This window comes from Hetaerina americana, unplaced genomic scaffold, assembly GCF_022747635.1.
Source record: "Hetaerina americana unplaced genomic scaffold, ioHetAmer1.1.p SCAF_4, whole genome shotgun sequence".
In the NCBI taxonomy this organism is placed as follows: Eukaryota; Metazoa; Arthropoda; class Insecta; order Odonata; family Calopterygidae; genus Hetaerina; species Hetaerina americana.
This window is the reverse complement of record NW_027286985.1, coordinates 85,053,155-85,070,098: the sequence shown is the minus strand read 5'-3', so window position 1 is coordinate 85,070,098 and position 16,944 is coordinate 85,053,155. Positions and strand designations below refer to the sequence as shown.

At 38.3% G+C, this 16,944-nt stretch overlaps 1 long non-coding RNA gene across 1 annotated transcript; it reads left to right on the top strand.

The window, feature by feature from the left end:
* Positions 1 to 3,240: 3,240 nt before the first annotated feature.
* Positions 3,241 to 8,620, top strand: LOC139692007 (uncharacterized). Its single transcript, XR_011701705.1, has 4 exons — positions 3,241 to 3,506; positions 3,590 to 3,629; positions 4,863 to 5,097; positions 6,216 to 8,620. It is a non-coding gene; the product is annotated as an uncharacterized lncRNA (long non-coding RNA).
* Positions 8,621 to 16,944: the final 8,324 nt, after the last annotated feature.

The following is a 16,944-nucleotide window of genomic DNA, read 5'->3' as shown; positions in this document are numbered from 1 at the left end:
ATAGTACCCCCGGCCAACCCCTCCCACCTCGCCCCCACTCTCAAGAGGGTGGGCCCGAGGATTATGACCCGTTTGTGGAGTCCGAGATTTTCCGTGGGGGTCAAACGAACCCCATCGTCCTTGATAACTTCAAAGGCAAACCTAGTCGTTGGAACGGAGAGCTGACCCACCTAAGAAAATAACAAATATTGGGAGGTTTTTCCAGTCGGTTTCACGTTCTTCGGGAAGGACAGGCCTAATGGACATAGTGGAAAAATATTAATCTCACATAATTCAAATCTTGGAAGTCAACGATAAGAATGCAATGACAATGACATACAAAGGAGTCTGCTGCAATGTAAAGGACTTCGACGACAGATGCTCATTCGTATGGTCATTTTCCAGACCCCCAGGTCCCAATATACAAATATGTTTTACATAAGCTCGACGAAAAATGTGCTCATATCCACGCTCGGCAACAAAAATAACAACAGTATATTTATAATCGCTGGTGATATTAGCCTACCGTCCATTAATTGGGACTCGTACTGCCAAGGAACAAAATAAAGAGATCAAGAATATCCTATGTATTCGCAAAACACCCTTTAGAACTAGTAGTATAATCAGCAACAAGGGATCTGAGCATACTTGATATCTTTGTGACGTCAATAACCGAGAGAACCACAAAGTTTGAAATAATAGACGGCGTCAGCGACCATTAAGCTATTCTTGTAGAGATAATAATTTTATTCGCGAAAATAAAGAAGGAAATGCGTAAAGTATACTTTTTCAACCCGGAAAAATTCAACGGACGAATTCAAGATAGAAACCCAGACCGCCGATACGGTGACTCCCGAAGTTTCTTGGAATCATATATTACAATGAGACTTTTTAGTTAATTGGCCCTACCATGGACTTCAACCTTCACGTGGTGGAAGGGCTTCTGCGTTCCGATGATCCCTAGAGCTGTGCTGGCAGAAGCAATCATCATTGCTCCTGCCAGCACAGTTGCTAGGACGTCTGACTCCAGTTGTGCAGCCAGTGATGCAGGTTAATTGATGGTGTCACATTAAGAACATTATTGAGGAAGGTAGCAGGAAACCACCTCGGTTATTAATCCCATGGTTTTCATGACGGACAGTGGAGGAAAAATGAGTCCTGGCAACTACGAGACTCGGCCGTGTGTCGTGCCTGGCAGCGGGAGAGGCAAGGTTTCGGCAGCCGTCAACTCGCGAAACCCTTGGAAAGCTAAGCTGAAAGCAGAAGCACAGAAGAAGACCGACTCAATTAGAATACGAACTTGGAACGTTAGGACAACGTTCAGGACTGGAAAATTAGAGTGTATACACGGAGAGATGGAAAAAGGAAACATACTATATATCAATGTTTCAGGTCTATGCAAGGTGAGAGTGAAGGATAGCGGGGATCACTAGAGTGATAGCTATGGAGGAATTTAAAGGAGAGAGGATGAGACAGACAATTCACTCCTTCCACCTATAAGAGAGGGGCTACTTATTGTACTCGGGACAAAATATTCCCGCAGTTAAAAACGCTTGAAAATCGTGCCAGAAAGCGAAAGGGAGGTTTAGGAAACTCCTCAACAAAAAGTAAAATTGCAGCGAGAGCTAACCGACGAACAAAGCCAACAGTTGTTTGTTCGCGATAACCTGGCCAACACTCGCTTGTCTTTTTGCGCCTTAAGGTCGTCCAGTCCATTTGGGATACCGCGAAAGGTGATTTTTACTCCGGGAGGGCAATGCTGAAATGAGAGAGAGAGAGGGAAAGGGAGAGTGGTGGAGAGGAAAGGGCAGTTTTCTCTTTTACGCCCGAGTAGGCGAGCTTGTTCCCATCTGTTTAATTGCACCCGAAATTGAGCCATTTAAAAATTATTTAAGGTATTACATGTATTCGGCTCTCTTTTTCCCCATCCCCTTCTCTGTAAGGGTCTGTGATACGCTTATCTCCCTTTTCCTCCCCCTCACATTTTAAGCGTCACAATCATCATTCTATCGAAACGAAGCGCTTTACACTGCTATCATCTACAACTAATTTCAATTAATTTTTTTTCTGAACTTAAATGTTACTTTTAGTTTTATTTAGTACCCTACGTGCCATCACTAGGGTGTGTGGCGGTGGGTGAATACACGCCAGACTACCCTTGACACAAAACACCTTTCCCTCCTGCAGCGATCCGGCAAAAATTTTATTCTGATCCTTTATCGTTGGTGGGAAAAATTACATCTTACATCTATTTCTTCTGCACTTAATCTCTCCAATTTAATTGACATGATCTCTCCTACCGAGACAAGATGGGGCAAGTAACACAAGTACGCCACTTGGAATGATATTTAAAAAAATTAAATGAAACAAAGGTTTCAACAAACACTTTTGAAAGGTTTAAAAGTTCGTGGACAATTCTGAGCGTTATCTTCGTGCGTGAACATTGGGCCAACGTCGTTATTAGGTGATAAAAGCTAATAAAGATTTTCTTCATTGTAATTATTGAAACAATGGAGTAATCTATTTGTAAGATTTTAGGCCTGTACCGAGAGTGGCCTTAAGTCTTCGCACTCAATTGCCGTGATCGCTTGTACTCCCTATTGCGAACGGAAAAAAGTCTCATTCCAATTAAAATTTTTCTTTGTTTGAGCGACCAAAACAAAGGGAACCTTTGCCTTCTTCTCGTAGACTACCTTCGAAAAGGAAACAGAAATTCTTCCAAACTTTCTCAAGTGTGTCTGTAAAGGCTCGCTTCGAGGGAAATACTCTCGGCAAGGGCCACTCCACCCTGTCCAAAATAAGGGTAATTAATGAAATGGCCCACACGACCGTCCCTCAAAATCCTTGAGTCAAATTTAAGTAAAGGAGCCCCAACTCACTCCGTTGGGAAGTGCAGCCTACTAACTTGGGACTCGCCTTGAACCACACTCAGTCGCTGCGTTTACCCATGGTCAAATGCACCCGCGCTCATTGATATCACTCCCACCCCTCCACTTATTTCCCCTCCCACTTGCGAAGCCATCGGATAGGTCAACTTGAAAGGACCTCCACCCCAACCAACGTATCCCTCCCCGCCTCCTTAACTCATTTCACCATTCCATTGCCCTCATCGGCCAGGTCATCAAGGGTGGACGAGTGTTTCCCCTCTTTCACTCTTGCCCCTCCTTATCTCGTCCTCACTCTCTTTCCTGATAACCCCTTCCCTTTCCCAGGCAGGCGTCATAGTCTATTACATTTGCTAGCTCTCCGCGTCTTCCCGCGCCGGGAAATCCCAGCTATTCATTCCCTGCATTCCTCCATCTCGCATTTTTGCCTACATTGCTTTCTTCTGTTCCTGGCAGCCTTCCTGCTTGAGTGGCGCTCTTGAAGGGCGTGAGTGGAGCTCTCTGGAAGCATTCTGTTCGTGGCTGCGGAAGGAGGACGAGGAGTGAATATTGGAGTGAGGGAAGATTTACCCACTCCAATGGATCAATGGCATTACTGGATGATACTGTACGCTACTCCGTGTCATTTCAGACTGATTCCACGTAATTATGACCTGGTAAAAAATGTGTAACTTACAGCAATCGTTACATGGTATAAAAAGTTTTAGAATGTTTTTGCATTCTAGGTTATTAGCCGAATAACATGACTTCGATGAAGGAGATCAGGTTGGTGCATCAGCTAGTGTATTGAATTCCCATACTGAAGGCCTGGGTTCGAATCACAGTGGTGACATTAATTTTAAGATATCCTGATCCCTACTAAGGTACCATATGCTACAATGGAGTAGTCCATCCTTCAAATGGAGGATTAAATTGTGTGACCCCTTGGCATCTTTCCCTTATAGTAGACTAATGCTGACAATGGTGTCCTCTACTCCCCCCCCCCCATTCCCAGATTGATATCCTAGGGTATTTATTCAAGCGCAAATGAGGAGATTCATGAACTTCTACCTTCAATATTGGTCATGGAGATAAACATACTGTGATCCTTATGTATAAATTTCTTCAAATGATCAATGCAGCTTAAAGTGAAATATTTCAGATATTATTCTCTCTGGTCTGAGGTGTATCACATTCAATGTACCTGTCTGTGGAAGTTATGCAGCTTCTTTTTCACCAGGACTCTCTCAGCCCAAGTGTAAGTACTGAGTGATAGCTTGCGCCTCGGTTTGTACCTTTCCACCATCCTTTTATTACGGTTTACTAAGTATTTTCACATTATTATGCCATCTTCAGGTACATGTGAGCACATGTGAGCAAGTGTGCCAACTATTACAGGAATACAAATATAGATTCACACTCAAAATATAGCTGGGAGAAGTTCGGTACTTCATGGCCTTTGGTAGTCATCTTGGGAAAAATTTTGTGGGAATAATTTTAATGAACAATTCATTGAGACTGAGAGTTGATAAAAATTTAATGAATTTTCATAATGTTGAATTCCATAGTAATTGAAAAGTGTTACTGACAATGTAATCAGCATGTAGTTGTTTCTTCAATTAAAACGTTTTAATGATGAAATGCTTTCATATAGGTAGTGAAAAATTTGGACAAAACTCTCTTATCATATCCATCATATCAATGTGCACTTGAAAATCTTACTTTTATTACTTTATTTAGTCTTATTTATATCTTGACCAAATTCATTTAACCATATGCTATCCAGTTCTGATACCATGGACAGAAAAAGTAAAAGTAATTACAGTTCAACACAGTTCACAAATAAGCTGACTTTTAAATCAAAATTTCCTAGTTCCGTAGCTTATTGTTGATGAATTCTTTGTTGCCTTGACCCCCAAACTGTTCATGTGGTTGAATGATTCTTTTTTACTCACCAACTCCCCCATGCTGCCACCCCTCCCATTGCTGTACTTTTCTAAATTTCTACTTCCTATCTAGAAATAAGATTGATGGACCTCAAATCCTACCCTAAGCCTAGAATGGACTCCACTTTGGAGAAACTGTTTTTTGAAGCCTGCAGCATCACCAATTCATCATCAGCGTAACTTTGGAGTCACCATTTGTGCTCTAAACTGAAAGAAGCCACCCTCTGATGTGTGCTTGAACAAATGAGGTCTGCTAAAGAAGAAGAGGGAACAGGGAAGAGAGCAAGATTCACGCTGCAAGTAGTGACGTAAGCTATTTTAAATCTTTATATATTTTATCCCTTATGTGACAATTTGTGTATGTTTGACTTCAAAATCTTTGCAGTGCTTCTGCAAGTAGTAGCGTGTGTTGTATGTCTCAAGTCAAAGAGGAATAATATGTTCTTCATTAAATTGAAACTTGAAATTTTACTATTCGAATTTTTATTGAGTTTCCTTTTTTTTTATTTCTCAAATGGCTCTTTCAATTGAAGCAAAATGTCTCCAAATCAATCTCATATTTCCCTTTAACTGGTTGGATGCGAGTCATCTAGTGTGCTCTGTGAAATGAATTTTTCTTTGAACCTTGGCATAAATTTAAGTTAGAGCATGTCTGTCTACTGTCTTCATCTTTTAATTTATTTTAAAAAGGAAACATCGAACCCTATGTTGATTGAGGGATTGTGGTTAGGAAGTTTTCTCTTAAATGAGGTAGATGGTTGGGCACTTGTCCTTAGGAATAAAGGAACTGGTTAGGGTGAGTTATTTTTAAAAGAAGGATAAAATAATTAGGGTAAATATTAAATTCAATCGCCTGCATGGACCCATAGTGATGATGTGAAAATGGTTAGTGTGGTTTTCCAGAGGAATTGGGCCATTTGAATTTTCACTTCCATGAATTAATGGGCATCCTCTGTTGAAGCTCTTCACGCTTTGGTATTGTTTATGTGGCTTCTATGATGTGTGTAAGTTAGGATTAGTTCTTAATAGCCATAAATTTGGCCTCTCCAAATTACATGTTGAGTCAAGGCCACTCTGCATATATTATACAATCACAAACAATGAGAATTGCTTGTTTTTCCAATGTCTCTATTGTTTTATCGCAAATGACAGTTAGATTCTGTATGAATGGAAAAGGTAAGAATGGCCGCATTAACCTTTCACCTTGCAAATGCCTCCTGGGATGATTTTAATTAAACAATTCTTTGGATTGATTGCAAAACTGCTTTCAGAGCAGATAGGCCAAAGTAATGGAAAACCCAGGATGACTAATTCATCATTCCCCAGTCATTGCCTAACCTTACATTGTCCCTTCTAAGAGAGCAAAGAGTTCTTGGTTACTCCCAATGATACTGTCCTTTGTTGTTTTTGTGTTTTATTTAAACAGCTCAGTGACCGAAGTCATTTTGGTACAAGGCTGAATGGAGAATGCAAAAGGGAAGGTGGAGGACTTGTCACAGGACTATCACCACAATCCATCGATAGAGCATTGGTGGTGGTAGATGGAGAATTGTTGCTATTTGGTTTACTTTCCTCCATTTTACTTTTTACTTCTACTCCATTTACATCAATTGGATCACTGCAAGGAATACGATCTTGTTATATTTTCATGATGACTCTTTGACAGAGAAAAGTGTTGACAATAGATTTTTAATATTCTTGTTGGGAATCATAAAGACAATTTCTCTTGACAACCTTGTTCCTCTGAATACTTGTTAATTTCCACTAAGCAAGGCATAAAATGAAAATTTCAATGGAAAAAAAGGGTTGATCTACATGGGCAAGAGGGTATTTGTAGTAATTAAACCTATTATTTGCAATCGGAGTTACTCTTCAGCGAGGTCTGATTTTGGAATTCATTGGCATTGTAGACTTATCACAGTGATGTCATGGTTATGCATTGTTCTACAGCTGCTTCTGAATCCTGATTGTTGGAGGCTTTGCGATAGTGGTAAGAGTAAGCAATTGTAGCGGTCGTTTGTGGGCAGTATTTGTGGCAATGGTGGTGAATTTTTGAAGGACTAAGTCTCCCTATTGATTAAATAAATCCAAATATATAATGATTGTTTACAACTTGATACCCACTGTTGAAAGTGCTCAATTAACTTTCTTTTCGTCTTTGTTGAGAACATGCATTTCTTTAAAGATCCTCGGTTTTAATTAAAATTACTTCACTGGAATGAACTTGCAAACATTCAATAAATACAAAACATTACTGACACGAGAGTTATATTAAAAGTGGAAAATCTGAGTAAAACTTCAGGGGTCTACTGCAACATGAGCAGGCATATATAATGAGCCCTTCCAATTGTTCAGTGACAAGAACATTAGCCAAGGGATGCGAAGAGATGGGTTTGGTGGGAGCAATCCTATGGAGACAGGAAAAGTGGCTGAAGGGGGTATTGACCGGCAGTGGGATGTTGAAGGCTGAAATTGAGGGGAGAATGTTAAGCAAACAAGGAAAGGGAAGGAACAGGTTAAGGATGTTGGATGGGATGGAGGAAGAAAGTACTAAGAGCTTAAAGAGGGACCTGATGTAAAGTAGGATGTTGTGTTTTGCTAGGGGTCACAAAAAATTTATTTAGAAATTATGTCCATCCAAAAACCTACCTTAACCGGTAGAGTACCTAATAATAATAATCACAGGTGATTGCTTGAGAACCTTGGGTTGCTTCCTCATGTGATACCTCAAGAAGGACATAAATATTGAAATGATAGTTTTTTGCTACCTGATGAATGGCAAGTTTGGTAACTATGGCATAGCTAACTTTCATCCGTTATTCTTAGTGCCATGCCCAACCCAATTGGTCCCAAGTATGAACAAGGAGAGATTCTCAAATGTATATTCGAAAATGATGATAGACACCAATGAATTGAAATGAAGATGGGTGGACCTGTAGGGTGTTGAAAACCATTTCTTCCTGTTACTCTATAATTGCTACTTTGTTTGACAAACTGCCTCCTTGATCTGAAATCGAGACAATGCAATTCTACTTGATGGATGGTGTCATAAGAGAGATCCCCTTAAATTAGTAAATAATATTTGTAATGTGTGAAATTTGCACAACAGTTCCCATTCCAGTTCACTCCAATTCCCATTAAATAACATAGGGCTAGTTCATTCCCTGAGCCAGCTCTGGATTCCCAGGTAGATCTGGTTAACAGACAAATCGTACATGTAATCGATCATTCCGTAAGGGTCTATGAAGAATTTTGAATAAAATAGTGTTTTCAAATATGCACATTTGTTTTGCCAAATTTTGTTTTTAATCATCATAAAAGGTATTATTGATAGAAACTGAGTTAGTGTCAGCTTATAAACTAATAACTTCCAACATTTGTGATGTGTCAAAAATTTGCCCTGCTATAATGATAAAGGAAGAAATCAAATGAACATATCATTGGGAGACATGATAGACCGGAAATAGTGCTGGACTGCTGACTGGAGGGCCCCAGGTTCGATTCAAAGTCATACCTCTAGCTCAGCATCACCCTAGCTGTTTTTTGATACCAGATCTGGCTGGGAAACCATAACCTGCAAAGGGAAAGGCACCCTGATGTGTGAATTGAACACCCCATTGGGATTAGTATTGAGTAAATTCTATCATCACTAACCATACAAGCCTTTGGGTTGATTGCCGTGATTTTTTGTAGTTAATATTACAGTGGTGCCTAGCACCCAGGTTTTTAATGTTTTATCATGACATGGCTTGACTCTTCTTTGTTTTTATAATTAATAGATTTATCTTCATTTGATGTAATCCAATTTTTAACATGAAAATTTAAATAAAGACTTCCTATCTATATGTGGAGAAACGAAATGTTTTAAAAATTATTTGACATTCATTTTTTAACTGCCAGAAATGAGCTGCAACCATTTGAGCTAATAAATAGAAAGATAGGTAGGTGCCAGAGGTTGAAAATATGAATTCCAGCTGACTAAATTGATGTGATGTGTGATGTGATGTGTGATGTGTGATATGTGATTTAATGTGTTAAATTATTAAAGCTGGGAAAACAGTAAAAAAAACACAAATGACTTTATTGCAATTAAGTAACCATAGTGAAGAATCTGTGATTGAGTGGCCCTTCAAAATGGTCCTTTAACACGCATGAAAACCAAAGAGCTTTAATCACTCACTGGTATGTGGATGGTGGATCCTCATTTGATCTTTATTTCAATTGTTTCTTCCAATTAACAGTTTCTAGGTATAAAGGTTATTGCTCTCCAATCCTTCCATGGGCTTTTTCTCATCTTTTTTCAACTTCAGTTTCTCAAGGTCCAAATTGTTAATTTTCAAATTGGATCTAAATGGAGAGGTGAAGTTAAATATGAAGAGAAATTATTAAATTTTGAAGCAATCTAGCATTATGTACTGCTACTTAGGGTCACATTTTTTGTTTTGGCAAAAAGTTCCCATTATTAAGAAGATTAAAACCCTTATATTAATATAAGATATTATCCAGTTCTGTAGTTGGAAGGTAAATCTGGTTCAATAAATCACTATTGATATAGTTTTGATCAACAGTTACAGATTCATGATCCTTAATTTGATTTCAGATTCCATGTAAATAAAACACTACTTGATGATAATATATTGATTTTAATTCCTTGTAAACTTATATCTACCCCTTTGCTAATAAAAAAAGGTCTGCATCCACCTTTAGTGCTTGATTATTCCCAGCAATCCCTGCTCCTCTCCCATGATTCATAGAACTTCATATTCAGTGGGCTAATAATATGCAGTAGGGAAATTAATTAAAATCTAAATTCGTTATGCCTGTGCAACTAAGCAAATGAATTTTTATTAGTTTTCAAAATATCCAATTGATTGGTCAACACAGGTAATCTAAAAATATGACATTCTAAATGCGTTTGGATATTAGTATGTAAAGTTAACTTTCTGGTACAATTCAAAGCATCCATAATGATTTTTCCATGCCATTGAGTAAGAGAGCAATTATTCCTTCAACTTTCTGCAGACAAAATATTCAGTGAAATTTTTAAATTTTCAAAGAAACTAAATTGGAAATAGGGTAATAATATCCATGAAATATCGGGGACATTGGTTTTGTCTAACCCAAGGAGTCTTCAGTAAAAGTGTTGTTGGCTGCATTGTTTAAGAAGAAATTAGACTTATTAAGTTGACAATTCTGTATTCTATAATTTTGAAATTAATAAAGGATTTGGATATATTCTTGCATTTGATTCTTATACATAAGTAAAATGTTAATTACTATAACTGCCGTTATAATAAGCATGACAAAGTTGCAACCAGGGCAGCAGAGAGAATTGCATAGTTCAACGGCACCAATGCAACTGCATTGAGATCAAATCGTTGAAGAATTGTTGGAAATAAATGTTAACTAATATCCAAGTGTTTTGGATCAAACATAACTCTTCTATACTTCACATCTGGCTAAAGGCATAGAATTAAAATTTATATAAATTACTTATTATGAACTAGAAGATACTGCAAGCAATTAGGGTTGCCGCCCAATTTGACATTTGAGCATTGTCTATTGTTTAACTCCCTTATGTTTATATTCATTATGAAGTTCCAGCACATTCCATAAGAATGTTCTGGAAGTAATCGGGAAGGTGCGTCATATTTTATATAAACCGTGCCCAAAGTTAGAACAAATCTCATTGAGGTAAATAGGGAATAGTTGATACATTTTAAATGACCATGTAAAAATTGAATTTCGCAATTCATCGTTGGTTACCATCTGGTGGGAAAAGGATGTATTAGGATGCGCTGGTATTTGAGGAGGTTTCAATTAGTGAAGGCATGCGCCATCTGTTGGCTGGATATGCAACCAATCCAATAATTAATTTTTTGTTCATTAATTCAGTAAAGTGTCACCAGAGATTTTGACGGTAGGTTCAGGACGCCGCGGGAGATCAGGAAAACAATTATATATTGAATATTTTTGTGGAAAGGGCTGCCATTTTTTCCGGCGCACCGCCGCCCGGCTGGAAAAAATGGCGGCCCTTTTCACAGAAATTTTCAATATTTAATTGTTTTCCTGATCTCCCGCGGCGTCCTGAAGCTACCGTCAAAATCTCTGGTGACACTTTTGTGCATATTAGTGAATCGAAAATATTTTGCAAAAAAAAAAATTCGGCTGCAAAAGTAAATCGATGTAATACACCTTATAGTCTCGCCACCGCCTTCTGCCTCTTATCCCCCAGCCTACCGGGTTTCTTGTGAAATACGTGTTCGGAACTATTATTTGTTCCGCAAAACTACGGACTGCCAATTTTTTCTCAAAATGAACTGGATGAACTCAGCAAGGCTCTCCCCTGCCGAATCCGAGGGATCTCCCTGCCTCGACGCCTCTCTCGCCTGGCGAGCGCTCTGGACTTAGGATATTTTTCGCTGAGTGGACTCGGGACTTGAATTCATATATTTTCTTGGGGAGGCTTAGCACCTCAACCTTGCGCCTCACCGTGCTCCGAGACGGCTCGTGAGCGGGTGGCCGTCGATGGAGCTACTCTTTTTTGAAGAGTGAGCCGGTTCTTGGATATCATTCAATACCATGATTTTTCGCATGTGATAGACCAATTAGCTCTTATTATCGGACTTCGTTCAGGTCGGTGTATGACGTAAGTTTTGACCCGGTGTGATCAAATGTAGTTCATTTGTTTATTGCAATCACGAATTTCACCTTATAAACCAAAGAACAATTGTTCAGAGTGCACACAATGTTGCTATTCAGGATAGGATAAAATTACTTTAGAATAATTTGGCAACATTTTAGGCTAATAACGTACGGATTAAGGCACCTTTTCATATTTTATATATATGATACACAATACATATTTCCTACACTTAGTAAATCTGCTAATTAAGTATTTATTTATAATTTATTGAAATAATGACTCTTTCACGGTTTTTTTGTGTTTTAACAATTCTATTACCATTTGTTTCGAATAGATATTTTCAAGAAATGTCGACATTCCATTCAAGAATATCAACGACTCATCTTTTTTTTTAATTCATAACGAATTGAATGACCCGCATTGCCGAATGAGAGTATGGCAGAAGATGTAATTCAATTCTGACTGCCAGTATGTATTGGAGATTAAGAGAACTTCTTAATTTACTGTTTTCTGTGCTTCACGTAGCAATTGTAATCAACATTTATCCTCGGAAAAACGATCTTTATTTTTGGGATGCATTCTTGTATTTCTCTTTTTCATTCTCAGGCAGCATATTAAGGCAAAATTATTTATTCGAAGGTTACACAAAGAGAGATTTAAAAATTAGACCTTTTTCTTTGTTGCATCTTTATTATTCATAAATACATTTGCTGAGATAAATTTGTATTAGAAATTACACCAATATTCCAAATATCCTTTTGGATACAAAATATTATTTTGAAATACCCTCTCTGCCACTATCCACGAAGTCAGCGGTGGAGGAGTTGCAGTCTATTCAGAGGCCTCATTTAAGGCTGACACCGACATGAAGTGCACTTTTTTAGATCCTGATGGCACTGTCAAAATTGGCACCAGCAAGGTAAGATGCACCTTCGTTCCTTATTTCCTTCCATTGAGAAAGCTCGCTGATCAACCTTGATTCCAATGGATGCTTCTCTTCTCACCTGGCATTAGCATCCAATGGAAGACCTGACTGAAAAAAATGGAAATATGATTATGAATGTTAAGTTGATGTGGTTTTTTTAAACTACTTTTAGGATGTCTTAAGCAAATGTATAAATACTTGTGTTTTCAACAGGGCTTAAGAAATATTTGCTAAATTAACATTGCAAGATTGGTGCCCTTTTGAAAATAAAAAAATAAACTTGCTTGAAATCCATACATATAACCACAGTGAAATATAGGACTTTAGCCATTATTTAAAACAAATGGATTTCACACAACTGGTGTTTTAGTGATGCTGATGCAATTCCTCCATGACAATTTATTGGAACTTATTTGATTAAAAACTGCTCCTGCTTCACTTTATTTCAACATTTTATTCATTCCTTTAAAACTGATGGGTAAAACACCTTTAAATGAATGTATCTCGGATAAACAGTGGTTATGAATGGCTTGCTGTAATGAATTACTTCAGATCATCACACATAAATACCATGTAAGAAATTTGAATCTACAATGCAAATAATTAAATGTTTGAGCATGTTGATCAAATGAATTTTTTTACAGCATTTATATTTCAAAGATTTAAAATTTTTTAAATATTGTCACATGAATGCCAAATTATGAGATTAAGTTAAAATAACAAAGGCATCTATTTCCTCTCAAGAAAAGGGAGAAGGGGTACAATGAAATATGGAACAAGGTAGATTTTTCTGTATCAAATATGTTAATTTCATGGAAAATCACTTGGTGAAATAATTAAGTTCAAAAAATGTTTTCACAGACTAATTGATGGATTCATTGTTTTTTCTAAAGAGGTCCAACCACTGCCTAGCCTCCCATTCAACACTCCTCACCTGCCCATGTGAGCTATACATCCCAAAAAGGTGACCAAATGTGAACCAAGGAATGGAGAAGATTGGGAAATGAGAATAAGGACAGAATGAAATTATGGGAGAATGGGTTGGGCGAGTCCAAGGCAGGAGAGGTGGGAAAACAGTGAGGGTGAATAGAACAGAATGTCTCGCTACTTACCAATCATAACATCTACCTTGCTTAATATTCATCTAGTTCCTGGTTCCTCACTTAATATCCTTTCAGTGTCCTCCTAGAGAAAGTCATCTAGTCCTTGGCATAACATTTACTGTGTGTAATAATACTTTTGTTAAATTAACATGAGAAATTAAAGCTAATTCTGATATTACTGAAATTATTTTAATATGGTTTTACTAATTTAAAAATATATTACACACTAACTATGCAGGGGGTGTGGTTGTCCAATGGGTAGTGTGTTGGTTTACTTCCCTTGGGGCCTGGATTTGATTCAGAATGATGCCTCTTATGACTCTGCCCTTTATCCATGCTGTGGGATTTTTTGGTTACCCGATCTTCTGGGGAAACCACTAAGTGGCACAGGAAAACGACCTGGCCCCCATTTTTACCCTGTTGATTAGATAATGTCCCATAAAATTCAACCTGATACCAGGCGAGGTATATCAAATCCAACCTACGAGTTTATTAATGTTGTGTGGTAAAATGAAAATAACATCCCTGTCAGCATAAGCTTAGTATGTACTATGGTTTCATCCAAATCATGATATTTGAAGTCTAATTTGAAAACAATTTATAAATGAAACTAACCAAATGATTAAACAAGAGTAACCACAGTGATCAGCACAAAGATTGATATATTTAAATATTGTATGAGAGAGCAGCTCGCCTCTCAAAGGCATAAGACATGTGGGATTAAAAAGTTTAACAAAATACCTCGTCCCCGCTTGCAAAGGTGTTTTTTTCAAATTAGGGCTTCATGCCAAAATTAAGGGAATTGAGAGCAGACAGTTCATTTCCTGGGGCCTCCTCTGGTTTGCATGTCGAGTGCCCTAAAAATAAAAGAATTATGGTGAAGCTGGGAATTTTTCAAGCCACCAGGAATTAGGCCTGGCCATTCAGAGTTAAATTATTATTATCTCATCCCTTGGCTACCACACCTCTCAGCAGACATTATTGGATACTAAATTTCTGTCATAAGATAATGTTAATTTATTGATGAAATATGAAAAATGGCTTTTTTTCAATAAATAATAAGATATCAATCATCCTGCATCACTGAGATCAATATAAATTGGGCTTTTTGATTACTTCTTGGTTTGTTGTTCCAAAGGTGTGATGCTTTCATCATGGGCTACTCGACTCAAAAAAAAGCTAATTCGAATCTGTAATTGCACCTTATGTGCCATAAACTGAAATTTCCTAGTCATATTACTGCAAAACATTCACAAAAAACTCACTTGATTTGGCAGACACCACACATTTAAGAATTGGTCTTTTAAAATCTTTTGCCCACACCAGAAATTGGGGCTATATTTTACAATTAACTTTACATTGTGGAATGGAATGATTTATTAATTAGGTAAAATATTTCACAATGAAAGGTAAAACATACTTTTAACTAATATTAATAAATAATGAAACACTTAAATAACATACGAGTTCATCGGTACATAAAAGTTTGAAGTTGGTATTGGAAACTCACTGAAATACAGCCACTTTACTTAACCTTGCCAAAAAAGAATACCCGACACCACGCACTACAATAAATTCTTCTGTTCCACATTCATTCTAACTCCCTTCATTCCGCCTACATCCCTAGTATATTCCTACAGTCACCTGTCTTGACTAACATTCTCCCCTTTAATACATTCCAAATCAGGCTTGATTGCGTGGAGATTTATTTTTGAATGAAAGGAGAACACGATGTATTTCCCACAAAACGTTTATTTGCTACATCTAATTTCAATACACAGGCGTCATCTTAAGGTACCCAAGGATTAGAATTTTCATTGAAACTAGCTGTCGCAAATTTAAAGTTTTGTGGAAAATGCGTAGTAATATTTTAATATCGGCTCCGTTACAGTGTCAACGGTTACACCATTTCCACTTGCTAAGACGAAATATAAATTATTCATCATCGTACTTACAATAATCGGGAAGTGAGTGAAAATATTTTGCAAATTACCTTGGGCGAGCCAGATCAACCTTAAGCTTTAAGATTTTACCCATACACAGGCCTGTGGTCCCTACCAGCGGCAAGTGGACATTTTTTTAGGCGATTTTCCTGCAATAGGCCTTTGATGAAAAGAAGAAGGAAGCATGAAATGTTTCAGTCTAGGAGTGACCTCATCTGAAGCGTATCTGCAAAGAAAGAAACTTCAAAATTACATTTTTCTATGACTGACAATTAAGTAATTGATGGGTTTTTTCACCGGGCTCCATAGCGCCGGGACAGTTTCTTTGTTTTCCTTATAAAGATTCCTCAGAAATACATTTCAGTCGCTCGCAAACCTTACTCTAAATTTGAGCGCACAGTCTCTGTGGACAGCGAAAGCGATATTAATCAGGGTGCCACCGTCGCGTACGAAAGAATGAACTACAAAATTCAGGTTGAATTTTTAACCACTGAACCCGCGATCAAATCTACACCCCCTCTAGATTTAGAATCATTTGCGAAGCGAGAGGGTAGCCCAGAAGGTAATCAGATTATAAATCGTGGAGCGTCTACAATGACGAAGAATTAGATGCGCAAATCGAAATTTCAATGTGTTTGCACATAGAATTGGAAGCTACCACAGCCGTGATTGGAAACTCAGTATTGCCGAGGTTCGTCAATATGTGTAGTTTTAGGGGAGGTGGTCGAAAGCCGAGGTCATTAACGCCAATAGGGGTGGATGAGAAAGGAGGAAGGGTGAAAAAGAAAACGGATGTCGGCAGTAGTCCAGTCTTAACGAAAGGCGCTAAGGGGTCCGTGCTTTTACGTCCCAAACGACGGACGGTGTACTCACTCATGGTGCTCTCCACAAACCACCTTCTTAGTATGGGTCGAGACACCACTGAGAAGTGCCTGCAGCATCTAGGAGTCAAACTAGGACCATCCGGGTGGGAAGCCAGTACGTTACCCATCGCACCATACCGATCCCCAGTGATGAAAATTACGGGAACAACATTAATACATCCCCAGGACAATAACCGACTGCAATTGAGTATACGATTAGTTGATCCGAGCTGAAGATCGGATTTACCGCATACCAGTGTAAAATTTTTGTAGACTGACTACATACGTACCAATATGACACCGTCAATTTTGAAAAGTGACCCGAAGATCTAGATAATCGAAGCCCTACAATTAGAAACTTGTTCCACTGAATACCGTAATGAGGAAGCCTTATCTACCACTGTTTTTTATGCACATAGGCTTGTAGTTAATCACCACTCACCAATAATATAGATCTTCCCGTCACTTCGACCGCTTAAACTTAATATCTGGACGATACGCACTCGCGGGTTCCACGAACTCCGGGATAGCGGCGAATCCATCCACTTCGATCGGCTGGCTCATCCCGGCTCTCCAAGCGAATTGGCGAGACCAAGTGCTTGTCGTAAGGAGGGAATTCTAAGGGGAAGGCGGGGGAGGGGGTTTTATTGCGTAGGAGACTTCGCACAAGAGTGA